The sequence below is a fragment of the Pinus tabuliformis genome, chromosome 3_1, assembly GCF_031772625.1.
Source record: "Pinus tabuliformis cultivar Carrire ecotype Pingquan chromosome 3_1, CPIR1, whole genome shotgun sequence".
NCBI classification, from domain to species: Eukaryota; Viridiplantae; Streptophyta; class Pinopsida; order Pinales; family Pinaceae; genus Pinus; species Pinus tabuliformis.
The window spans coordinates 215077112-215102392 of record NC_142301.1 but is presented as its reverse complement, the minus strand read 5'-3'; positions in this window follow the sequence as shown (position 1 = coordinate 215102392).

Genomic DNA, 25281 nt, shown 5'->3' with positions numbered 1-25281 from the left:
AAACCTAAGCAATAAAAATTATAAACCCAAGGTATATAAACCCTAAGATAAATATTATAAACACTAAAATAAACATGGTTGAAAATGGTTCAAAACCCGAGGGATTAATACTAAAAACTTAAGGGACTATAAAACTAAGTGAATAATAAAAAACCGTAGGAATATGAACCCTTAGATTAATAAACCGAAGGGACTCATATTATAAAATCAAGGGAAGAATAAACCTACAGGATAAAAATATAAACCCAAGGTATATAAACCCAAAGATAAATATTATAAACACTAAAATAAACATGGTTGACAATGGTTGATCATGGTTGAATTTCATATTAAGACAATCCTTGTCACAATGTGACATTAAACCATGGTTGACCATGCTTAATCATGGTTGATTTTCATATTAACACAATCTTTGTTAGAATGCGATGTTTGACCATGGATGACCATGATTTACCATGGATGACTATGTTTTATTTTATAAAACATGGTTGAACATGATTGACAAAGGTTGACTATGATTGACCATGATTAGCCATAGTTTACCATGACTATCATATTGAGACAATGTTTTTCATAATGTGACATTGGTCCATGGTTGAGATAATGATTGATTTTCATATTGACACAACCATTGTCACAATGTGACATTGGACCATGGTTGACCATGATTGATTTTATAAAAAATGGTTGACCATGATGGAATTTATAAAACATGGTTGACCACAATAGATATTATAAACCCGAGGAAATAAAAAACCCTAGGGATTAATATTGAAATCCGAATCGACTATAAACCTAAGTGAATACTATTAGACCCTAGGAATATGAACCCTTAGATTAATAAACCCAAAGGATAAAAATGATAAACGCAAGGTATATAAACCCTAAAATAAACATGGTTAACAATGGTTGATTTCCATATTAAGAAAATCCCTATCACAATGCGATGTTGGACCATGGTTGATAATGCTTGACTATGATTGATTTTCATATCGTGACAATATTTGTCACAATGTGACGTTCGACCATGGTTGATTTTCATATAGAGACAATATTTGTCATAATGTGATGTTTGACCATGGTTGACCATGTTTGATTTTATAAAACATGGTTGACCATGATTAACCATCATTGACCATGATTAACCATTATGAAAGGGATTTTAATCAAGGTCGATCAAGGTAGATTAAATTAAACCACGGTTAATCATGCTTGACCATTGTTGACCATGTTCGATCATGGTTGGCCATGGTTTATTTTCATATCGAGACAATCTTTGTCACAATGTGACATTTGACCATTGTTGACCTTGTTTGATTTTATAAAACATGGTTGAACATGGATGGTCATGTTTGACCATTGTTGTCCATGGTTGACCATGAATGTCCATGGTTAACCATCATAGTTGATCATGATGAAAGAAATTTTAATCAAGGTTAATCATGCTTGATGAGATTCAACCATTTTTAATCATGATTGACCATTGATGACCATGGTTGATAGTGGTTGACCATGGTTGATTGTGGTTGACCATAAAGACATTGACCATGGTCGACCATATCCAAGCATGATTTATCATCGTTGATCATGGTTCATTGTAGAGACATCGATTAACCATTATCACCATGGTTGATGGTGTAGCATGTTTGTCTCAATAAATATTATTGAAACAATCCTTGTGACAAACCCTAAGATAATATTATTGAGACAAACCATAAGATAATAGTGTTGACCATGGTTGATTTTCATATTGAGACAATCCTTGTCAAAATACGATGCTAGACCATGGTAGACAATGATGGATTTTTATATTGAGACAATATTTGTCACAATGAAATGTTGACCATGCTTGATTTAGATATTGAGACAATATTTGTCATAATGCGACAGTGGACCATGGTTGACCATGGTTGACAATGATTGATTCTATAAATCCAATGGAATAATAAACCTAGGGGATTATAAACCCAAGGGAATAATATAAACCCATGGTATAGAGACCCTAAGATAAATATTATAAACCCTAAGGTAAACGAGGTTGACTATGGTTTACGATGGTTGATTTTCATATTGAGACAATCTTTCTCACAAGGTCACATTGGACCTTGGTTGACCATGGTTGATTTTCATATTGAGACAATCGATGAAAAGTTGGACCATGGTTAACCATGATTGATTCTATAAACCAATAATTGATATTCCATGGGTATTCACTTTTGTTTAGATTAATTAGTTTAATTAGATATTTTTTTAAATCCCTTAAGTATTTAACAATAATCCTTTACGTTTATTAATCCCTTACATTTATAATATTAATCCCTTGGGTTTACAATATCGATCCCTTAATTTTATAATAACAATAACCCATTGGGTTTGTTATATTATTGATAATATCAAAAATATTATCATATTATTAAAACTTCCCAGTAATCTTGTCTATCCACTCTAAAAAAGAATTAAAATGAGCAAGGCCATATCCCAAACTTGAAATAGAAATGTGTATCAACATAATGAATGTGTAAATTTATCTATAAATATATTCAGTGATAATTATTATTATATTATTATAAATTTATTGAGTTGAAAATATTATTAATAAAATAATATTATTAATGTATTAATAACATATTATATAATAATAATAATAATAATATATCTTTTTTTTTTTTTTTTTTCTGAGTAAAGACTAATTCTATTAAGTGAAGGAAAATATAGTACAATCAAGCCTGGAAACAGGCTTAGCAGAGAAGCTATGGAGCCGAAGGTGATAGGGAATCAACCTTGCTCCAAATAGATAGACAAGGGACAGGTCATAGAAGCAAAGGAATACAAAGTAAAGTACTGATCCAAAGGCTACCCCGAAGGGTTGTTTCCTGCAAATCGACCTTTTTTGCCTTTTTTCTTGTTCACTTTTGTCCACCCAGTGGAGTTTGGTTGTGTCATGACAAGTTGTAGATTATTTTGTCCTGATGGCTGATCATCCTTGTCAGAGTCTGAGGACGAAGAGAAATGGGTACGTTTCTGAGAAATCTGCTGGTTAGAGGGAGCCTCCTGGTGAGTCGAGGAGGCGTCCTTCGGAATTTCCTCATTTTGTAGATCAGCTTCAATTTCCTCATCAACCTGCACATCTCCCTCCGATTCCTCCTCCTCCGAACTCGAGAAGCCTAAATCGTCCAGCGGACGAGGTGGTTCAAAAGGATTCCATCTCTTGGATTTGGGCTTACGATTCAGATTCTTCTTTTTATCTTTGCGCTATGAACATGTACTGTGAAGGTGCCCTGTTTGATGACAATGGCGACAGCGGAAGGCCGTGTTCTTGTAATCCAGTGGTTGAGTCCAATGGAAATCTCCAAACTTGAGATTAATCTGATCCGACAGTCCTTTGCTGATATCTATTTCTGCACACAGTCTGCCATAAGTGTAGAGACCATTTTCGCTTCTTGAGGTATCTGTAGCCAGGTATCGTCCCAAAGTGTTTCCAATAGCTAGGAAGACAGAGAAGTCCCAAAAATGTGTCGAAAGATTCAGGAGCCTGACCCAAATGGGAAGCTTGGAGATGACTGTTGTAGAGGGGTCGAAGTCAGGAAACCAGGGGGTTAGAAAAAGCCCAGCTGAACCCCAGAACCAAGGGCCTCCCGTTAAGGCTTTCTGGTAGTCTTCGCTTGATTCAAAAAGCACCAGAAAAAAACCTTTTGAACATAGGAAGATTTTACATTTTTTAGTCCAAGAGGAATGGACCCATTGATAAAGATCTGCTGTGCGAGGCCATAGGCCATTAAATCTACAAATGAGTGCAGATTCTGCAAAGCTCTGGTAGCGGCTTTCAACCCTAGGAGTAGAGAAGTCGATGGAGGGGATTTCCTCTGATTTGTCTACCAGAAACGGCTTTGGAGATTCATTTAGCTGGGATGTCTTTGAAGAGAACTGAGGTTGGGCAGCATTTTTGCGTGCTGCATCTTTGTAAGAGAAAGATGGGGCAGAGGAGGTTTGCCCAAATGAACCACCTCTTAGACAGAAAGAAACCCCAATAGACGCGTCCTTTTGAATGTTGTAAAAAGAAAGAGGAAGGGAATGCATAAGCTGCTTACCCTTATACAGCAATCTGAGGCACGAGGAGGGAATCCGCAGCCGTCATTCAAGTTTTTGCAGAAGATCCTGCACAAGATCTGTTGCGCAAACCCATAACATTGTCGTTTTGCCGGAAAGATTAACTTGGATCTTGAATGCATGAGGTTCTTCAGGCAGATCCCGCTGGTTCACGATCGGAAGCTGCTTCAGAGTTGATCTCGTCTGAACTTGCCTCCTGCAAGCTGCTTGTCCATCGATCTGGGTTTTTTTAAGGCCCCAAGATCTTCTGGGCCCCTGATTTGATGGTTTAACTGCAGAACTGATCATCTAACTACCATGCACAGTCAGTACTCCCGCTTCAGAGTAGAACCATGACCCTTGACATCAGATCTTCAGGATTCGAAGGCTGCAGATCTGTAATAAAGGCAGATCTGTGACCCCATTGAGCAGATTCAAAACATTGAGTTCCAGGATTTGGGTTCCATGCAAGATGCGCCAGGATTTGGGTTCCATGCAAGATGCTTGAAGCCATTCTACGCCTTTTGGGAACACCAGATTTTCTATTCGAGCATAAGTGCCTTCGGGTATGGCAATGGTCAAATCTGTGGGCACCAGGGCCTTCCCTTGGGCGGGCACCACACAAGACGTCGCACTAGAGAGATCATAACCAGTTGCCAAAGCAGAACCTCTAGAAGGCAAGATAGCATTGGGCGAAAGCTTCTTTACACGCAATACTGGCTCAGAGGCACCTTCCATGCCATTATTATTCAAATACGCGGCGTTCCCATTCAACTCTATGCCCTCTGGGTAGCCCGCATCGACCTTCTGCATCTTTGGGGCAGGCTCCTCTGGCTCTGGTTATTCTCCGGAAAGCGACCGACTTTTTCAATAATATCTCTTTTTTATTATAATAATATTATTATTATTAATTTTAAATAATTTTATTCTTTTATTTTAATTAATTTTTCAAAAAGTAAATATGATTTTTATAAACAAAACTTATAAATTATATTAATTTTTTAAGAAAGTTTTAATTTATTTAAAAAATAATTTATGGAAACATGATTAGATCTCTAAGTTTTCATATTTTAAATTACTATAATTATTAAGAAACCATTTCATCCAATAATGTAATAGTGATTTTTGAAGCAATTAATTTATATTATTTTAAATATTGTTCGTATGTTATATTATTAATTTAATTTATTATTTTAAATAATATTATGTTTTAAATTGTTGAATTTAAGTTTCTGTGATCTATATCAAGTTTAATGAGAAATTTTTTGGCGAAAAATCACATTGAAATATTTTTGTCGACACATTTCGAATCAATTGTTGAGATTTTATGTTTTAGTCAAATAGGCAAAAATCTCTGAAGGATGACAACAATAGGGATTCAGTTCCTAGATTAGCTCCAGGTTGTTGGGAGGGAGTTAATGCCTCCTATATTTGATGTGAGGGAGTTATGAGGCTGTTAGATTCTCTATGCTATTTAACAGGCAGTCATTCGGATGATTTTCTAAGAGAGAGTGTGAGGATTTATTGATGTAATCTCCAATTTAATTAATCAATTCCTGATGCCTATGTTTGGTGGACTTAGCCCAGATTGGTTGGGTGAACCACGTTAAATACTGTGTCATATGTGTTTGATTTTCTGCTGTATGTTTATGTTGTTGCTGTGCACCTGTTCCAACAATTGGTATCAGAGCATGTTGGAGGTGAGGTGCTGCCTGGAGGAGCTGCACAGTTTGGAGGTGGAGCGTTGCTGTTGCTGGCGTGGAGAATTTTTTCTCTGGTTGCTATTGCTGGCGTGCAGAGCGCATTGCCAGTAATTGGAGAGCAGGTTGCTGGAGAGGGGCTCTATAATAAATACGTTGTTAACCTGAATAATTTTGAGATCTGGAAGGTCAAGATGCACGATCTGCTGGTTCAACAAGGTGTGGCGAAAGCACTGTTGGGGAAAAACAAAAGGCCTCCTTCCATGACGGAGGATGAATGGGATGAGATGGACGATAGAGCTCTGAGCGCAATTCGGTTATGTCTGGCGGACGATGTTCTGTTTAACATTGTGTCAGAGAAAACCGCCGCAGGCTTGTGGTCGAAGCTTGAGAAGCTCTATATGACGAAATCTTTGACAAACCGAATTCTCCTGAAACGACAGCTTTACAGTTTGCGGATGAAAGAAGGTACCTCAATTGCTGATCACCTGAATGTTTTTAATACCTTGTTGGTGCAATTAAACAGTCTAGATGTGAAATTTGATTCAGAGGATAAGGCGATAACTTTATTATGTTCATTGCCCGAATCTTGGGATCACTTTGTTACTTCCATAAGTTTTAGTACATCAGAAATTCTTGAGTTTGACGATGTTGTTGGAGCCTTGTTGGCTGAGGAGACGAGGAAGAGGTCGAATGCAGACACCTCTACATCAGAGGTAATGATGGCCAGAGGTCGCTCACGCGAGAGACACTCCGGGGGAAAGCATAGCGACTCTCGTTCAAAATCCAAAGGAAAGAAGCCCAAGATGAAGTGTTGGCATTGTGGCAAGGCTGGACATCTGAAAAAGGATTGCTGGAAGCGAAAGCAGGCTGCTAAAGAAGGCTCTTCGACAGAAAAGAAGGAAGTCAACACCACGGATACAGGTTCAGTATCAGGTTCAGGTATGAGTGATGAGGTATTGTCAGTTAATATTTCAAAACATGATAAACATTGGTTGTTAGATTCCGGGGCATCTAACCACATGTGTATACATAGAGATTGGTTTAAAACATATAGATCAATTGATGATGGTGTTGTGTACATGGGTAATGATGTAACATGTAATATTGTTGGGATTGGAAGCATACAACTACAAATGTTTGATGGCACAACCAAAATATTAACTGATGTGAGGCATGTACCAGATTTAAGAAAAAATTTGATTTCATTAGGAGCACTTGATTCAAATGGATATAAAACTGTAATTCAAGGTGGAGTTATGAAAATCTATAAAGGTATCTTACTAGTGATGAAAGCTAAGAAAGTGGGAAATCTATTTCAGTTAGAAGGTAGAACTGGGTCAGATCATGTGTCTGTGTCTGAACATGACAGTAGTTCCATTCACTTATGGCATCAAAGATTGGGGCATATGAGTGAAAGAGGATTGAAAATTTTGGCTGACCGAAAGTTACTTCCTAATCTAAGATCTGGAAAATTGGATTTCTGTAAACATTGTCTGTTTGGTAAACAAAGTAAACAAAAGTTTAAAACAGGCAAACATACCAGTAAAGGGATACTTGATTATATCCATTCAGATGTTTGGGGTCGAGCCCCTACAGCGTCATATGGTGGCTCATCTTATTTTGTATCATTCATTGATGACTTTTCTCGGAAAGTTTGGGTCTTCATGTTGAAAAAGAAGTCTGATGTTTTTACAGTTTTCAAGCGGTTTAGAGCATTGGTAGAAAACATCACTGGTAGAACAATAAAGTGTTTAAGAACTAACAATGGTGGTGAGTTTTCCTCCAAGGAGTTTGACAGCTATTGCAAGGATGCAGGGATCGAGAGACATAAGACCACGGTTTATACTCCTCAGCAAAATGGAGTTGCTGAACGCATGAACAAGACTCTTCTAGAGAGAGCAAGGTGTATGCTGAGTAACGCCGGGTTGCCGAAGGAGTTGTGGACGGAAGCAGTGGCGACTGCTTGTTATGTGATAAACCGATCTCCATCAACGGCAATAGACTGCAAGGTTCCGCAAGAGGTATGGACAGGACACCCTTGTGACTATTCTAAACTCAGAGTGTTTGGTTGTGATGCATATGCTCTAGTGCCTAAACATCAGTGAACTAAATTAGATCCGAAATCGAAAAGATATATCTTTGTTGGGTATGGTGATGGAACGAAGGGATTTAGATTGTGGGATCCTACTACCCACAAAATCATCATCAACAGAGATGTAAAGTTTAATGAATCCTCTCTTGTACAGTTAGATGTAGATAGAAGATTGAAACAGGATGATGTATCTGATTTCCAACATATTCAGTTTGACAACATTTCTAATGATAGTCATAACGGCCATAGTTCAGATTCTAGTCATGAACAGGTTTCAGAATCAGATTATGAACAGGGTTCAGATGGAGGACATGAACAGGTCTCAGATGGCGATCATGAAGAAATTCCTACAGTTGATAGACAGCCAGTTGTGGAAGCACCAGAAACATTCTTAAGGAGATCTACAAGGATCAAACGCCGTCCGAGAAGGTATGATGATTCAGTTGCTTTGATCGCTAATGATGATGAACCTTTGTGTTATCAGGAAGCTGTGGAAGGTTCAAATAATGACAAATGGAAAGCAGCCATGAAGGAAGAAATGATGGCCTTAGGTAAGAATGGCACGTGGGATCTGGTTGAACTTCCGAAAGGTAGGAAAACTGTGGGGTGCAAATGGGTCTTCAAGCTGAAACGGGGTGTGAATGATACGGAAGACAGGTACAAAGCGAGACTGGTTGCAAAAGGGTTTTCTCAGAAAGCTGGCATAGACTTTCATGAGATATTTTCACCAGTGGTTAAAATTGTTTCAATTAGAATTGTGTTAGCATTAGTGGCTTTGTTTGATTTGGAGTTGCAGCAGTTAGATGTTAAGACTGCATTTCTAAATGGTGATTTAGATGAGGAAATATATATGGAACAACCGGAAGGGTTTGTTCAGCATCGCAATGCGAAATTTGTCTGCAGGCTCAAGAAGTCATTATATGGCCTGAAGAAGTCGCCTCGGCAGTGGTATAAGAAGTTTGATTCTTTCATGTTGAGTTAGAAATATGTAAGAAGTGAATATGATCATTGTGTTTATTTTAAGAAGTTAAATAATGGCATGATCATTATCTTAGTGTTGTATGTTGATGATATGCTTTTAGCAAGCAAAAGCATTGAAGAAATCAACAGGTTGAAGACTCAGATGGCAAGGACGTTTGATATGAAAGATCTAGGAGCCGCAAGACAGATTTTGGGCATGGAGATTTTCAGAGACAGGAGCAATGGTAAGCTGTGGCTATCACAACAGAAGTATGTTGAGAAAATACTTTTGAGGTTTGGTATGAACAATGTGAAGCCTGTGTCGATCCCTTTAGCTTCCCATTTTAAGCTTTCTTCGAGTTTATGTCCTAATACAGATGAAGAAAAGGTTTACATGTCTCGAATTCCTTATGCCAATGTAGTAGGATGTTTGATGTATGCGATGGTGTGTACGCGACCAGATATTTCTCATGCAGTTGGGGTTGTCAGCAGGTACATGGCAAATCCGGGTAAAGAACACTGGTCAGCAGTGAAATGGGTGCTTCGGTACTTGAGAGGCACAAGTAGTTATTGTATTTCTTACAATAAGAGTAGTGAATTTGTTTGCGGATATGTTGATTCCGATTTTGCAGGTGACTTGGATAAGAGAAGATCAACTTCAGGGTACGTCTTTACTCTTGCAGGTGGAGCTATTAGCTAGATGTCAAAGCTACAGAACATTGTTGCTTTGTCTACTACTGAAGCAGAATACATTGCTGCTTCTCATGCTTGCAAAGAGGCGGTTTGGTTGAAAGGTTTGCTTGGTGAGTTTGGTAGGTTACAGGATAACATCAGGTTACTTTGTGACAGTCAAAGTGCAATACATTTGGCTAAGAATCCGGCCTATCATAGTAAGTCAAAGCATATTCCAATCAAATATCATTTTGTAAGACAGGTTATCAGTGAAAGGGGAGTTTCTCTTGAAAAGGTGCATACAAAGGAGAACTGTGCAGACATGTTCACGAAACCAGTTTTGTTGGAGAAGCTACGCTGGTGTTTGGCATCTCTTGGCTTGCAGAAAAGATAAAATAATAATAACAGGGCATCAGGTGAATTGTTGTCAAGGTGGAGATTGTTGAGATTTTCTGTTTTAGTCAAATTGGCAAAAATCTCTGAAGGATGACAACAATAGGGATTCAGTTCCTAGATTAGCTCCAGGTTGTTGGGAGGGAGTTAATGCCTCCTATGTTTGATGTGAGGGAGTTATGAGGCTGTTAGATTCTCTATGCTATTTAACAGGCAGTCATTCGGATGATTTGCTAAGAGAGAGTGTGAGGATTTATTGATGTAATCTCCAATTTAATTAATCAATTCCTGATGCCTATGTTTGGTGGACTTAGCCCAGATTGGTTGGGTGAACCACGTTAAATACTGTGTCATATGTGTTTGATTTTCTGCTGTATGTTTATGTTGTTGCTGTGCACCTGTTCCAACATCAATAAGTGTAATTCATTATTAACTTGTCCCGACAATGAACCACACTAGTTTGTTCGAAACGCGTCAACAAAAATATTTTAATATTTTAAATTATTAATTTATTTTTAACCAAAATAATATCAGCAAATAACCGAGTTTCTCATGCACAAGATTACTCGTTTACTTAAAAAAAAATTTTAAATGATATTGTAATCACTGTTACTGAAATTATATATTTTTGATGATTTTGAATTATTTGGTCCTCGTATACTGTGAGGAACTTCTCAAATTGAATAAGTGATTCGAAAATTGTCAAAGTTATAAAATTCTTCGTGTAGTTTTATGACGCGGTCAAAAAAGTAAGAGAGAAAGAAGTGTACGCATAAAATAAGTAGAAAATTCAATATTTGGCTCTTCAACATTCAACAAATATGCAAAAGCTCAGCGAACTGAAGTAAGAACATTGTCAAAATTACAGAACACAAATTGGAAATTGCTCCTTCGACGAACTGTTGATAATGTGTAAATGTTATTTGTCAAACGAATGTTATTGTAATTAGTAAACAAATGAATTTCAAATTTTATCTGATGTAAATTGCCATGGTTTATGGATCTTATCTTATTATCATATGGAAGTTGGGTCTGTTATTGTTATTGAAATGTGATGGTGATGGTACTATTAAGATTAAATTTAAATGGATTCAAATTATATCATATTTCAGGAGTTGAATTCCACTCGGGCTTATTTGATAATGTTTTTTAGAATGTTGTTCAATATGGTTGTACATAGAATTATTTTCGTGTACTCAAAATCTTATAATGGATCTATGCTGCCTCATATTTCAAAGATTTCTATTTTGCATTACATTTTATTTGGCTCACATAAAGAAATCAATTGTTATTTATACCGTTGAATTTTCATAATTGCCTATCAGTCTAAACCTTCAATAATGTTGCAGGGTAAACTGTAAATAATAGTTTTCTGTAAATAATAAAACAAAACGTCTTTACAAAACATTTCGAGACTTGTATCACTCGAGGTCTCTAGTGTGACTCTATTTTTTAATTTATGTGGAAAGCATTGTAGTATTTTTTTCTCCTATTATAAACTTATTTTGGTAGCTGTATTGATGGGTTGGTACTCCAGATTGACGGGGTGTTGGAGAGCAATGTTAGAGATATCTTATTCTTCTGCTTCTCTATACCATTTGGTGAAAGTTTCATGTTTTTATTTCTATATATTGTTTTCATAACATGCCTTTGCCACATATATTTGTTTGGAATAATTTAGATAATAATTGTGAGGTTTCGTAGGTATTTAGAATCAGTTGAATATTATTTATGATATGTTTTCTTTAAATATTTTGTAGGTAAAACCTTTTTTTGAAAAAAGACATTCAATATCTTCTTCAACTCCCTAAATCTCAAAACCGAGTTTGTTGATTTTATTTATTTATGGAAGAATTTGTGTCATGATTGCAATCTCCTGCCCTTGGAATGTAACTTGAACTTTCATGTAAACAATCCCAAAGTATGGGTTCAACGACAAAAGAGTATAATCAAAATTTTCCTTGCAACGTCGGACTAACAGAATATTGGATAATTGAAAGAATAGTAGCTATCATTATTTCTTTTCACTATGTAATTTTAATAACAATATTAAACTCTAGGATTTGGTTAGAGAGATTTTTGTTAATAATGAGTTCAAACCATCATTGTAAGAAGCCCAATCTGACAAATTTGAGTTCTCATTTGGAATCGAAGGGTGAAGTACAAACATAAATTTACAATTTGGGATTTGAGAGTAAATTGAAGTGAGGAAAACCCTCTCTCTTTTGCCAAAACAAAATATTTTATGTTTATTTTCACATATATGTAAATGTTGTACACATCAAATGTAAGTAGAGGTGTCTAAAAGCTAGCGCTATCATTAAGCCCACCCTTAAGTTATTATTTCCTACGGGTTTACTTTAATAATACTTCAACTCAATTTGTTTTCTATTTCTGGTTGAGATATTAATCTCATTCTCACTTAGTTGTTGGGTAGGCGTCATTAGATTTTATTCTATTATCTGCAAAGTGTCATAAGAAGTTTAGTTTTGCTTTATTTCTACTCCATAGGTGTCGAGTTTTACATCAGTCATTTATTATTGAATTTTACAATGTAATCAATTTAGTCTTTCAGAATATTGAGAAGACAAACCTTTGCTCCACTTTTTAGTTTCATTCTTTGTCATGGTATCAGAGCTTAGACTATGTAAGACTCTTTGATAGAGCAACATAGACCAGAGTAGGTTGCATAAGACTCGTTGAGACAAACATTTCATACATGTGTGTATTCACAAGAAAAGAGCAAATATTCACTATAGAGATTGTAGCAAAGCGAAGCAACTCTGAGACGCCTCCTACTGCAAAAAGGAAGGTTGTTGGTGAAGTTGTTGAGAGGTTGTTGTGAAGTCTCAGTTGAAGAAAAACTTGCATTTTTTTATTTTTTTGGAGATTAACGCTTTCTAGGAGTCAAACCAAAACATACTAACATTGTGCATCTAGATGAGCAATGCGTTAGTCATCTTACGTTACATGGATTTCGGACTAACGCTCCATGATAGTGATGAACATTGCATTAGAGCACTAATGCTGGACTTACTGGTCGCGAAAAGGCATTAGCACACTGCCACATCAAACTTTCCCCCACGTTCGCAAAATTCCAACGAGATTCAGTTTCTTTTATGAGGTCATGAGGTATTTTTTTTATGCACTTCATTTCAAACAGTTTGCATAGTGCATGAAAGACTGTATTCCAAACCTTATGATATTGATATTCCCTCGTGAGATTATGAGGTATGTGTGAAGTTTATGTTACATGAAAAACTATTGGGATTGGCAGTATCAGGACTAAAATGTATAATGGTATTATTAGAACATTAACGAATGTGAGGCATGTTCTCTAGGTTAGAAAGAACTTAATATATTTGGGAGTGTTAGATTTTGTTGGATATAAATGTACAGTTCAAGGTGGAGTTAAGAAGGTGACGAAAGGAATCTTGGTAGTCATGAAGGCTAAAAGTTTTGGGAACCTTTATAAGCTTGAATGAAGTACAAAAAAAATCATGAAATATTAACATCTGAAGGTGGAAGTGAGTCTACTCATTTATGGCATCACCACTTGGGTCATATGAGCAAGAAAGGGTTGAAGGTATCATTTGATCGTAAGTTACTTCCAAGCTTGAATCCTATGAATTTGAATTTCTGTTAGCATTCTATTTATGGAAGTCAATCTAGAGAGAAATTTAAAATAGGAAAATATGTTAGTAAAGGTATCATTGGTTACATCCATTCAAATATTTTTGGGGCCATCTCCTAAAGTAACTTTTGGAGGATCTTCATATTCTATAACACTTATAGACGATTACTCCAAAAAGGTGTGGTTCTATTTACTGAAAATAAAAATTGATATATTTGATGCTTTTAAGTAGTATAGAGCTTTGTTTGAAAACAACACTAGTAGGTCAATGAAATGTTTGAGAATTGGCAATGGAACCAAGTTTACTTCAAAGGAATTTGAAAATTATTGTAATAAATTTGGGATTGAAAGACATAAAATCGCGGTTTATACTCCTCAAAAAAAATGGTGTTGCTGAATGCATGAATAGGACTCTTCTAAAGAAAGCAAGGAGTATGCTAAGTAATACCATGTTGCAACAAGAACTGTGTGCAAAAGTAGTTCTTAGAGTGTGTTATTTGGTAAATTGGTCACCATCAACTACAATTAACTGTAAGATTCCGGAAGAGGTATTGACAGGTCAACTTTGTGATTATTCATATATTAAAGTTTTTGGTTGTGATGCCTATGATATTATTCCAAAGAATAATTGATCTAAGTTAGATCCAAAATAAAAAATACTAATATTTGTTGGATATGGTGATGGATTTAAGGGATGTATATTGTGGGATCCTACTACCCACAAAATCACCATTAACAGAGATGTCATATTTGATGAATTATCAGTCATAAAATCAGATGTAGATGATGAAATGAAATACGAAAAAGTACCACATTTTAATGAAGTTCAATTGGAAACTCAATCATCTTCAAGGGAGGAGGTTCATGAAGATGTTCATGAAGAAACTCCTACATAAGAATATGAGGATAAAAACATTTCTCACAAAACTGACAAAACCCCACAACAAGTTGTATGAAGGTCTACATGTATTAGATCTTTTCCTAAAATTTATGATGGTTTTTGTACATCTATTTCTTAATTTCTAATGATGTGGAACTTGGTTTTTATTAGGAATAACTAGAAGTATCTAATAGAAATAAATGGAAAGTAGCAATGAAAGAGGAAATGGGTGACTTACAAAGAAATAAGACATGGGATTTGGTGGAACCTCCTAAGGTCAAGAAGGTTTTCTGTTGCAAGTGGGTTTACAAATTGAATAAAGGAGCTAATGATATTGTCCAGAAGTACAGAGCAAGACTAGTTGCAAAAGGATAATATTAAAAGGAAGGTATTGATTTCCATAAGATTTTTTCACAAGTTTTTAAGCTTGTTTTTATCAGATTTGTATTAGCATTAGTTGCATTACTTGATCTAGAGTTAGAGAAACTAGATGTTAAAACAACATTATTACATGGACATTTGGATGAGGATATATATATATATATATATATATATATATATATATATATATATATATATATATATATATATATGTATGGAACAACCAGAAGGGTTTGTTCAAAATCGCAACAAGAGGTTTGTTTGCAAACTTAAGAGGTCATTCTATGGCCTTAACAAGTCTCCCAGGAAATGGTACAAGAAGTTTGATTCCTTATGATGAGACACAATTTTACCGTAAGTGAGTATGATCATTGTGTTTACTTTCAAAATTTGGAAAATGCAAACTTATTATTTTGGTGTTATATGTTGATGATATTGTTGTAACAAGAAAAGGCATGGTTGAGATCAACATGAAACTAAAGACTCGATTGTCTAGGAATTTTTGAAATGAAGGATCTTGGAGTAGCTGAAGAAATCTTGGGCATCGAGATACACAGAGACATGAAAAATGGTAAGTCGTGGTTATCACAATAGAAGTATGTGGAGAAATCACTTCTAAGGTTCTATAGGAATAATGTGAAACCTATTCAAATCCCTTTAGCTTCCCATTTCAATCTTTGTTCAGGTTTGCGTCCTATTAATGATGAAGAAAAGGAATATATGTCTCATGTACAATATGCTAATGCAGTGGGGTGTTTAATGTATGTGATGGTGAGTACAAGGAAAGATATTTCACATACAATTGGTGTTGTCAATCGATACATGGAAAATCCAAGTAAAGAGCATTGGGAAATAGTGAGATGGGTGCTTCAGTATGTTAAAGGAACAAGTAAATATTATATCACCTATAATGCTATTAGTGATTTAGTCTATTGTTATGTTGATTCATATTTTGTAGGTGACTTGAACAAGTGGAGATCCACTCCTCGATATGTTTTTACTATTACGGGTGTAGATGTTAGTTAGATTTCAAAGCTTCAGAACATAGTTTCTTTATCCATTACTGAGGTAGAATACATAGTTGCCTCACATGCTTGAAAAGAGGCAATGTGGTTAAAAGGTTTGCTAGGTGAGTTTGGAAGGACGCAGGACAAGGTGAAAGTATTTTGTGATAGTCAAAGTGATATTCATTTTATGAGGAATCTAACTTATCATAGTAATATAAAACATATACCTACTAAATACTATTTTGTAAGACAAACTATTCATGAAAGTGGAGTGGTAGCTTTGGAAAAATTCCATATAAAGAAAAATTAAGTATACATGTTCACAAAATTAATCTTGTTAGAGAAGCTAAAATGGTCCCTAGCTTCTCTTGGCCTGCAAGGTAGGTGATGAATAATTTGGGCATGATATATCAAAGAAATTGTTTTCAAGGTGGACATTGTTAGAAGTTTCCATCGATTTCCCTATATTCTTGAGATAATAGCTAAGATTGGTTCCTTTGGTTTGTTTTTTTTTCCTAATCTAAGATTTTGGAAAAAAAATATAAAAGGAAAATTTTTATTTTATGTAAAAAAATTCTTATGTAACTACTTTAAAAGCTGTGGATGGATTTAGAAAAGATATGATACGTTATTATATATCCATGTAAGCCTATAAAAGCAATATGAAAAACAAAATGAATTGAAAGTGGGTTGAATAGTTCGATAATGTATGTCTGTGAGTTGGATGTTGTAAATCTCCCTTGAATAATAAGAATGGCGATTATTATTGCCCCGTGGATGTTTTCCTCACAAGGAGTGTTTTACCATGTAAAATGGCGTGTCAATCTTTATGTTTAATTATTCTGTTATCTTGTTTATTTGGCATTATTTTATACAATTTCAATTCATTTACAGGTTATGCTTTTGATGCTCAACTCAACATTTTGAAACATTTTAAATTATGTCATCCTCTATTTTGCAATTTTTCATCTTATATGACTGCTAAAATCCTCTTTTATATAACAATGCTTAACTTCTTGTTTGACTATGTAGAGTTGTAACTTCCATGCAATGTAGAGTTATAACATCCATGCAATTTCCTTATTCTCGAGCTAAAAGCATTGCTACCTAGATGGAGTCTGAAATTTTTAAATAATGGATGGCACATCATTTTTCAAAAAAGTGCATCCAAATTTTAACAAAAAGGTATTGATACATAAACCCTGTGGATGAGGCCCAATAAACTACATTATTGTTATACATATGCTTTTACATACTAATCTTCGCTTTTCGCTTAATATATAAAATATGTTATTGATACATAAGTCTTCCCTTTAATATATAAAATATGTTAGTGATACTTAAGTCTTTTGAATGAGGCTTAATCAAATATAACCAATATCTCATCAACTTCTAATTTATATAGCAATTAGCTTCATTCATTCGAGATACAAATGGTTGTCTCACCGTCTGTTCTATCAATGTTTTATTGGTAAGAGTGCCATTTATCTCATATAATGTTATAAAGATTGACCTTGTGAATGAGGCCCAATAAAATACATTATTGTTATACACATGTTTCTACATGCCAATTCCGTCTTAATATATGAAATACATTATTGATACGTAAGTCTTTTGAGTGAGGCTTAATAAAATATACGCAATATCTCACCCAACCTCTAATTTATATATCAATTAGCTTCATTCATTCGATATAAGATTGGCTTACAGTTTGTTCTATCAATGTTTTATGGGATAGAGTGCCATTTAACTAATGTAATTTTACAAAGATTACCAATCAGATACAAATTGGCATTTAATTAATGCAATGTAAATAGAGTTTTATCTATATATATATATATACTTATATATTATATCATGTTTTTTATAATAAAAATGATAAATATACAGATAAAATTACACACAGCAATATATTCTCTATTATTGATGAATAATGGAAATTACACACATATTTATACAATAAATAATATCAAGATAGGAATTCTATCTTGGACGCACACTAGTGTGGTTGAGAGATTCTGTCAACCACACTCTAAACTATGAGAAACTAAATTCCTTTTATGTAGGAACAAACTCCTCAAATGGAGAATTACAACTATAGACAAGTAGGAATTAATTATTTCTAACTCCCCCCTTAATGACTACTTGTCATGGTAGTGATTCACAAAGTCTGGTTGTGGTCAAACATAACAAAAAATATGTCGACATCCATATAAAAGAGCAACCATCCACCGGAATGTATGGGTACCAACCGCTGTAACCACTAGTCCTTGTGCATACATGATTCTGTCGATCATTATCACTTCATATATGTACCTACAAATCCACCACCATCGGACGAATTGCATGTGCGGAACTTCCAAAAACAAAGAGAGATCAGTGCCTTTCTAAGCCAAATATTCATGTCCAAATAACAATCGCAAACAGTTGCGCTGATTGCGCCTTTCGACGCAACTGTCAGATAGAAAGGTACACCCACCCTCTTATGCTCAGACACACCAATATCTGAGACCATGAGCCAGGTGTTACTGCAGTCCACATGCTCCTACGAGCACAAAGCTCTCGTGTACACGTTAGCCACTCAGGCAATATACCACCACCGGGCAAGTCCGATTTACCACCACCGAGTAAATCTGCCAACTTCAATATGCCACCACAGGGTAAGTCCGATTTGCCACCACCGGGAAAATCCGCCAACTTCAATATGTCACCACCGGGCAAGTCCGGTCTGCCACCACCGGACAAATCTGGAACTTAAATGTGCCACTACCGGGCAAATCCTGTAGCCACTAAGACTCTATAGATGGTTTCTGGCTCACCACCAACCATCACATTACAGTGACAAAATATGGTTTCAGGCTGACCATAAACCATTACAAAGTGGTTTTGAGATCACCATGAACTTTCAAATGCCTTTATAAGGCTTACATTCCATACTTCAACATTTGGAGTTTCTGGGTACATATAACAACCAACTTGTTTATAACATGCTAGGGAGTCTATTCCACAAACCACACTAACTCAAAACAAACATCTACTTTGTTGTCCACCATAAACGTTGTTGCTGCTCCTTTATCCCAAGTTCACATCTTCGGCATCTTTGTCAAATAACATCTTGGAACTCCATGCTTAACCTGTCATTTGTTAGAGTCGTGAATTCTAACAAAATAACTTTGCCTGCATTGAGTTAGCTAGGCTCAATAAGGCTCAATAATATTTAAACATGATTCCAAGAAAATACAACATAAACTCTTCAAATTTAATTTCTCTATCTCTGCCCAAAGATGATTGTTTCCTAAACATCACAGCAACCATTTAGAGTCTGGAAATATCATGAATCATAACTAGCGATCTGCAATTAGCGGCCTGCTCGGCACACACCACCGGGCCGATCTCCTCCAATCCTGCAGTGTTCTGGACCCAACAATGTTCTCCACGCTTCCGCTGATTACAAAATAAAACATCACACGCGAATAAAACATGGACTGGGTTGTGGCCAGCAAGAACAGAGGAAATATTATTATTGTAAGATGACCAAGCTCGAATCCTGGCAGAGAATTATAAGCATAGTTCAGCGAGTATCTCTGGCGCAGCGTGTAATCCGGGTACACCCGTGAGTATAAGTATTGGCCTGCGAACCACGTCCACAATTGTAATAAGGATCCCGACACTTTGGGCACGACACCCTGTCTCTGGCGAGGGCACCATAACTAACAAACTCCTCCGATTTGATTCCGAGAAGAAACTCTGGTCCATCTTTCTGAACACCCTATGACTATCCTTCACTGGACGCCTACGATACATAGGACTTGCAGACTGATCACGATCACAACCATCTATGGCTCTGCCATACCGACCACTTCGAATGGGGAATAATAACACATCCAACAACACTAACAGCCTGCTAGCAGCAATTCCTTTCCACTAGGCTTTGTTTCACCAAACATCCATGCAAATGAAATTGCCATTAATGAAATAAACACTCCAAATAGGGCCTCCAGCTTCCACACTCCATAGTTTTCTAGAAATAAAAAAAGTAAAAACAGTGGAGACCAGTGATGAGCACTCCTGCCCAGAGGGGAAGGGCTCCATTAGTGAGAATCTTAAGCGCAATTCATAACTCAATCTAAAGTCGATTTACAACAATGAACTCCATTTTGAAGAAGATAAGTAGCAGGAAAAACTTTGAATAAGGGAAAGATGCCCCCGCAGAAACAACAATGGCGCCAAGAACATGCCTCCAGAGGATGAAAACACAAAGTGCAACATCAACTCGATGGTGACTTCGCTTCTTGAAGCTTGTCCGATCTTCTCCTCCTCCAAGTCGGCCAAATCAAAGCATCTCACTAATCTTGCATTGCCTTAATGCCTGCTCGGGATTTTCTCTTTGAGGCATTTTCCCTGCGGTAAAAGAGGAAAGTCCAGGATGAATGCCCCTGTAGAGCTTGACCCTGCAACAATGGACTCCCGACTAGAACAAGAGCTTGTGGAAGAACCCTGTCACGTACTACAACACCAACAATTCAGTGACGATTTTGATCAACCATCGTTGCACAACAAAGCTCCAATGCCAAAGCATTCATATGGAGGTCTGCATCACTTAATGCACGATTGGCCTTCTGCAAAAATGTTCATAGTTCTGCAAAAAAACATGTTCCAGTACACATGACAAATACATTGTTTACTCAGACGGTTGTTGCTGCTGCTTCGTTGACTGCCCCCCTTCGGTTCGACGGTGCCTTGAACATGGACATAACGGAATTCCAGACAAATTTGGTGCCCTACCTACGTATACACTTCATGCTATCTTCTTACACGCCAGTAATCTTCACCCTCAGATCTGGCTGATCACACCCACGCCCCTAGATCTAACAATACGCCCTCAGATCTGGTCATGAGGGTTTCTCCATACTATGCAACACACATTTCGAATTACCGTCGAGAAATGGCCTGGCGTGTGACGCAGGACCAGTGAGGGATCGATTCTCCTAGGCAGGTTGAATCAAGTCGCCCAGAAAAAATACTGCATGAAGACAGTGTGAGAGCCAGCAAAAAAACAACCCTGTTTTGCCTTGAAAGCTTGATGCTGCATCCAGTCCTGAATTTAAACCACAAATTCCAAAAAATAGCAAACATGAAACCTGGATTAAACAAAATCTCGCCAAAATTAGATATATTTACACCAGAAACTAGGCTTCTGTCCTCGCGCATAGCAACCCCAGAGGAGCTTGAACGGCGCAGCTCCTCGACCGATTCCCTAAGGCCATGGCCGAAGCTGTGCCCGCTTAAAACACATGGCAATTGAGCTCGATTTAGTCGCTTCAGGAACTGCTTGAGCGCCTTTTAGTCTTAGCCAACAATCCGATTGGCCAAAAATAACGCATCCTTCACTCTCCCACTGGCAGACACACTGCGGGTTGCGCAGTCAATCCGACCGCTTGACCTCTGCTGCGGATCTGCTGGGCAGTCCAGGCCTCGACCTGTAGCGACGAGCGACAAGTCCCTCTGCGCGTCTTCGCTGCCACAACCTTACAGATTTCTCTCCAGATATTTAGATATAGATGGACAAACAAACAGAAGCTAAAACAAAATATATCTTTTATTTGCCTCAGCCCAGGAGGGGCCAAGCCCAGAAGGGCCAGGCCCACAAGACTCTGAAGCTCTGATACCAAGATAAAATTACACACAACAATATATTCTCTATTATTGATGAATAATGGAAATTACACACATATTTATACAATAAATAATCTCAAGATAGGAATTCTATCTTGGACATGCACTAGTGTGGTTGAGAGATTCTCTCAACCACACACTAAACTAGGAGAAACTAAATTCCTATTATATAGGAACAAACTCCTCAAATGAAGAATTACAACTTGTCTAATTATTTCTAACTTATACATACTCTTTATCTTTTTGAATTTTGAAATATCTATATAACCTTTAACAACAAACCAACCAAAAAGTTTATCGTCCATAAACATCGAATCAATGTTTCTCAAATTTAAGTCGTTCAATCCATTCAAACCTGATACGGTTGTGTCAACAACTTTCTAAAAGGTATACTCCATGCAATAAACCAAACTTTTCATAAATCAATGTACAATCTCTACTTTTGAAATTGACTGCTTACGAAAAGGAATTTTAGGCGAACTTAGCCAAACTTTTCCGTGATAAAGAATTGAACGAGAGAATCAGTGAACAATACACACTATTATCTGCCGCGAAAGATATAGGCAACTGGTAAAAGGGACGTAGAAGGCATGCAAATATTTGTAGCTTTCTTCTTCGTTGGTCGTATTCTTGCGTCCTTTGTTGTCGTTATGATTTGCCATCGCCCGCTTATTGCAAGATCATAAAGTTGATTCGTTTATTTTCTTTAAATGACAGGACATCAGCCTTCTTTCTCTGACGAGAAGCAACAAAGGAAGGAGGGAATCCAAAGAAGTAGATAAGATAGGCCTTCAAATCAGAGGCAAGTGAAAACCGTTCCGTATGCAGGCAGTGCTTTGTTTCTATACCTGCTGTCACATTGAAATTGAAGACGAGCCATGTCCATGTTGCTCGTCCTGCACGGAGACCAAGTAAATAGATTCTACTAAAGTAAGCCATGCTTTTGTTTTCAGGTTGGACATGTCCTTTGGGCACATTCCGAAGTTCAACACGATGATATGCATTAGCAACAATATTAACAGTGATATATTAACAGTGATATGAGGTTTAACCGGTAAGTTTTCGGGGTGTAACCCGGGAGATGAGGGTTCAAATTTCATTGAGTATATATATGACCTGTTGTGTCTCGGCTAGAAGAGTAGACGACCCCATAGCGGACGTCTCAGCTCTCGGCTCTTGTTGAGGCATAAGTTTCCTGCTATTGTGTGGGTTGCAAGCGGTTGCACCTAACCTAGGTTTACAGTGGCAGCCAGTTAGATTTGATCCTGGGTCTTATCCAAATAATTTTCATTTAAATTAAGAAACTCTATCCGATGGGGATAATATACTTCTTGATACCATTCCACCCTTCCACTATAATAATAATAATATTAAATATTCATTTAAGTTAAGAAACTCTATGTGATCCGGATAATATACCTTCTTTGATACCGTTCCACTCTTTAATAATAATAATAATTATTTAATGGATAAAAAAGTTAATATTGGAATAGATATTTTGAAATTAAATTTTAATTTGGGTAAAAATATTTAATAATAATAATAATATAATTTAATGGATAAAAGAATTAATATTGGAATAGATATTTCGAAATTAAATTTTAATTTGGTAAAAGTATTTATTATTATTAAAAAAAATAAAAAATATTTTTACTTTATTATTGCTATAAAATATTTTTGCATTTCCCAAAATTTGCCTAAGTCTATTTTTGTAATTTGGAATTGGGAATTATCCCAAGTTAATATTGGAATAGATATTTTGAAATTAAATTTTAATTTCAATAAAAATATTTATTATTATTAAAAAAAATATTTTTTACATTGTTATTGCTATAAAAGATTTGTGCATCTCACAATATTTAGGAATTTGCCTAAGTCTATTTTTGTAATTTGGAATTGGGAATTATCCACCCATCATTTTATAAGTGAGATCTTGAATATTTTAGCAATCTTTGTTTTCTTATTTATGGTGTTGGACTAAAAAAAATCATCATGTTCAATTTTCATAAAAATTTATATGTAAGGTTTTATGTGTTATTCCCTTTATTATATTTATGTATGCATCAAATGTTATGATTAAATAATGGAAATTATTGTATATAGAAATGATTATATATACAATCATATATTTATATACCAAGTTAGATTTTAAGATAGATTGATTCTTGATTGATTCTCTTAGTCATCCAATTATCTAGTTGAGAGAATATCTTATCCACACCTAATAACCTCCTAACTAAACAACTGATATAAAAATTACAATAACAAATACCTTTTATTTTGAGGAATATCACATATTAAGCAAAAGATATATAGGAGTTGTTGTCTCTAACACCCCATTTTATTGAGTACATGTACCTTTAACAACATCCAGCGATTCTTATCATTTTTGAAATCTTGCAAATTCAACTCAATGTAGATTTCTCCATGTAGAATTCTCCTAACCGTTATAAAATTGTATTTAATAAGTTAGATTCTAGAGCGATTAAATTCCACCCCCCAAACTCCCAAATCACTGCTTAACCTTACTCATAGTTTACAATCCACTTTCGGTTCTCCCCTATATCCTAAACTTTTGAATTAATTAGACAGTCATGTCTACCTTATACTAGCTAATTATTTACGAAACTAATCTAAATGCTAAATATCTTTTAGTTAATCTTACAACATGACATTCTAAATGACGTTCATATCATTTTACAAGCATAAACATAATTAAATAAAATAAACATTCACTAAAAAATATTCAACAACACCACAATAATTTTTAACTCCACCACATTCAACTTATTCAACTTCTTGTCTAACAGGTAATTTATCCACACCACCCTAGTTTTTTACTACACCATTTACTTTGGTCTCGTATACTAATGTGGATGAACTGTCTTGTCTATTTGAATTCGTCCCACTTCCTAAACCTCGCAAACACGTACAAATGATGCGCATGCCCTTCCGAGTTTACATTTATAAATCCCTTTATAAATTCATGCTACCCCTTATTACATTTCGCATATCGTATTGAACATTGAGCTTAAAATGTATCCCACGAGTAGTAACACAAAGAGCCAATCCAAACAGACAGCCATTCCGTCACAATTGCCAAGCCATCACACTTGGTTTGCGTATCCATTTCTGAAGTAGCCTACTGATCCATGCAAAGAAGCACAGCCTACCAACACCCGCGAAATGGAAGAGCGAATGCAAATATAAAAAAAATAAAATGATGGAAAAGATTAAAATATTACTGTTGCAGAGAACAACCTATTTGCTCCTCAAAATATGTAGAAATACAAAATAAATAGAAAACCCTAATAATGGTTCCCTTACAGTCTACCATATGCGCCTTAAAACTCTAGGATTTTTCCATTGATCATCACAACCAAACGAGATATGCAAGGATACAAGTAAAAAGTGATGAAGCCATTTTAGGGATGGACAGGGGAGCTCTTCTGGCTTCCATTAAATGACAACGTACTGTACAACTTTGATCCTTCAAGAACTAGTTTGGCCGGCATCAAGACTGACTTTATCTCATAGTGGATTTTTATATTCCTTAATGGCTGTCATATCAACCGACCAAATGGACAAATAAACACTGCCGACGCGGCTGAAAACACGGTAGAAAACTCTCACGTGCCTCTTCTAATTTAAACCTATATATATTTACAGGGAATTAAAATATGGTTGTACAATGTAAATAATTTTATTTATGGATGGAAAGGATTTGCCATATATATGTGAGAATAAGAACATCGAGGATGAAAATCACTTCCTCTTAAAGTGTCCCGGGTACAACC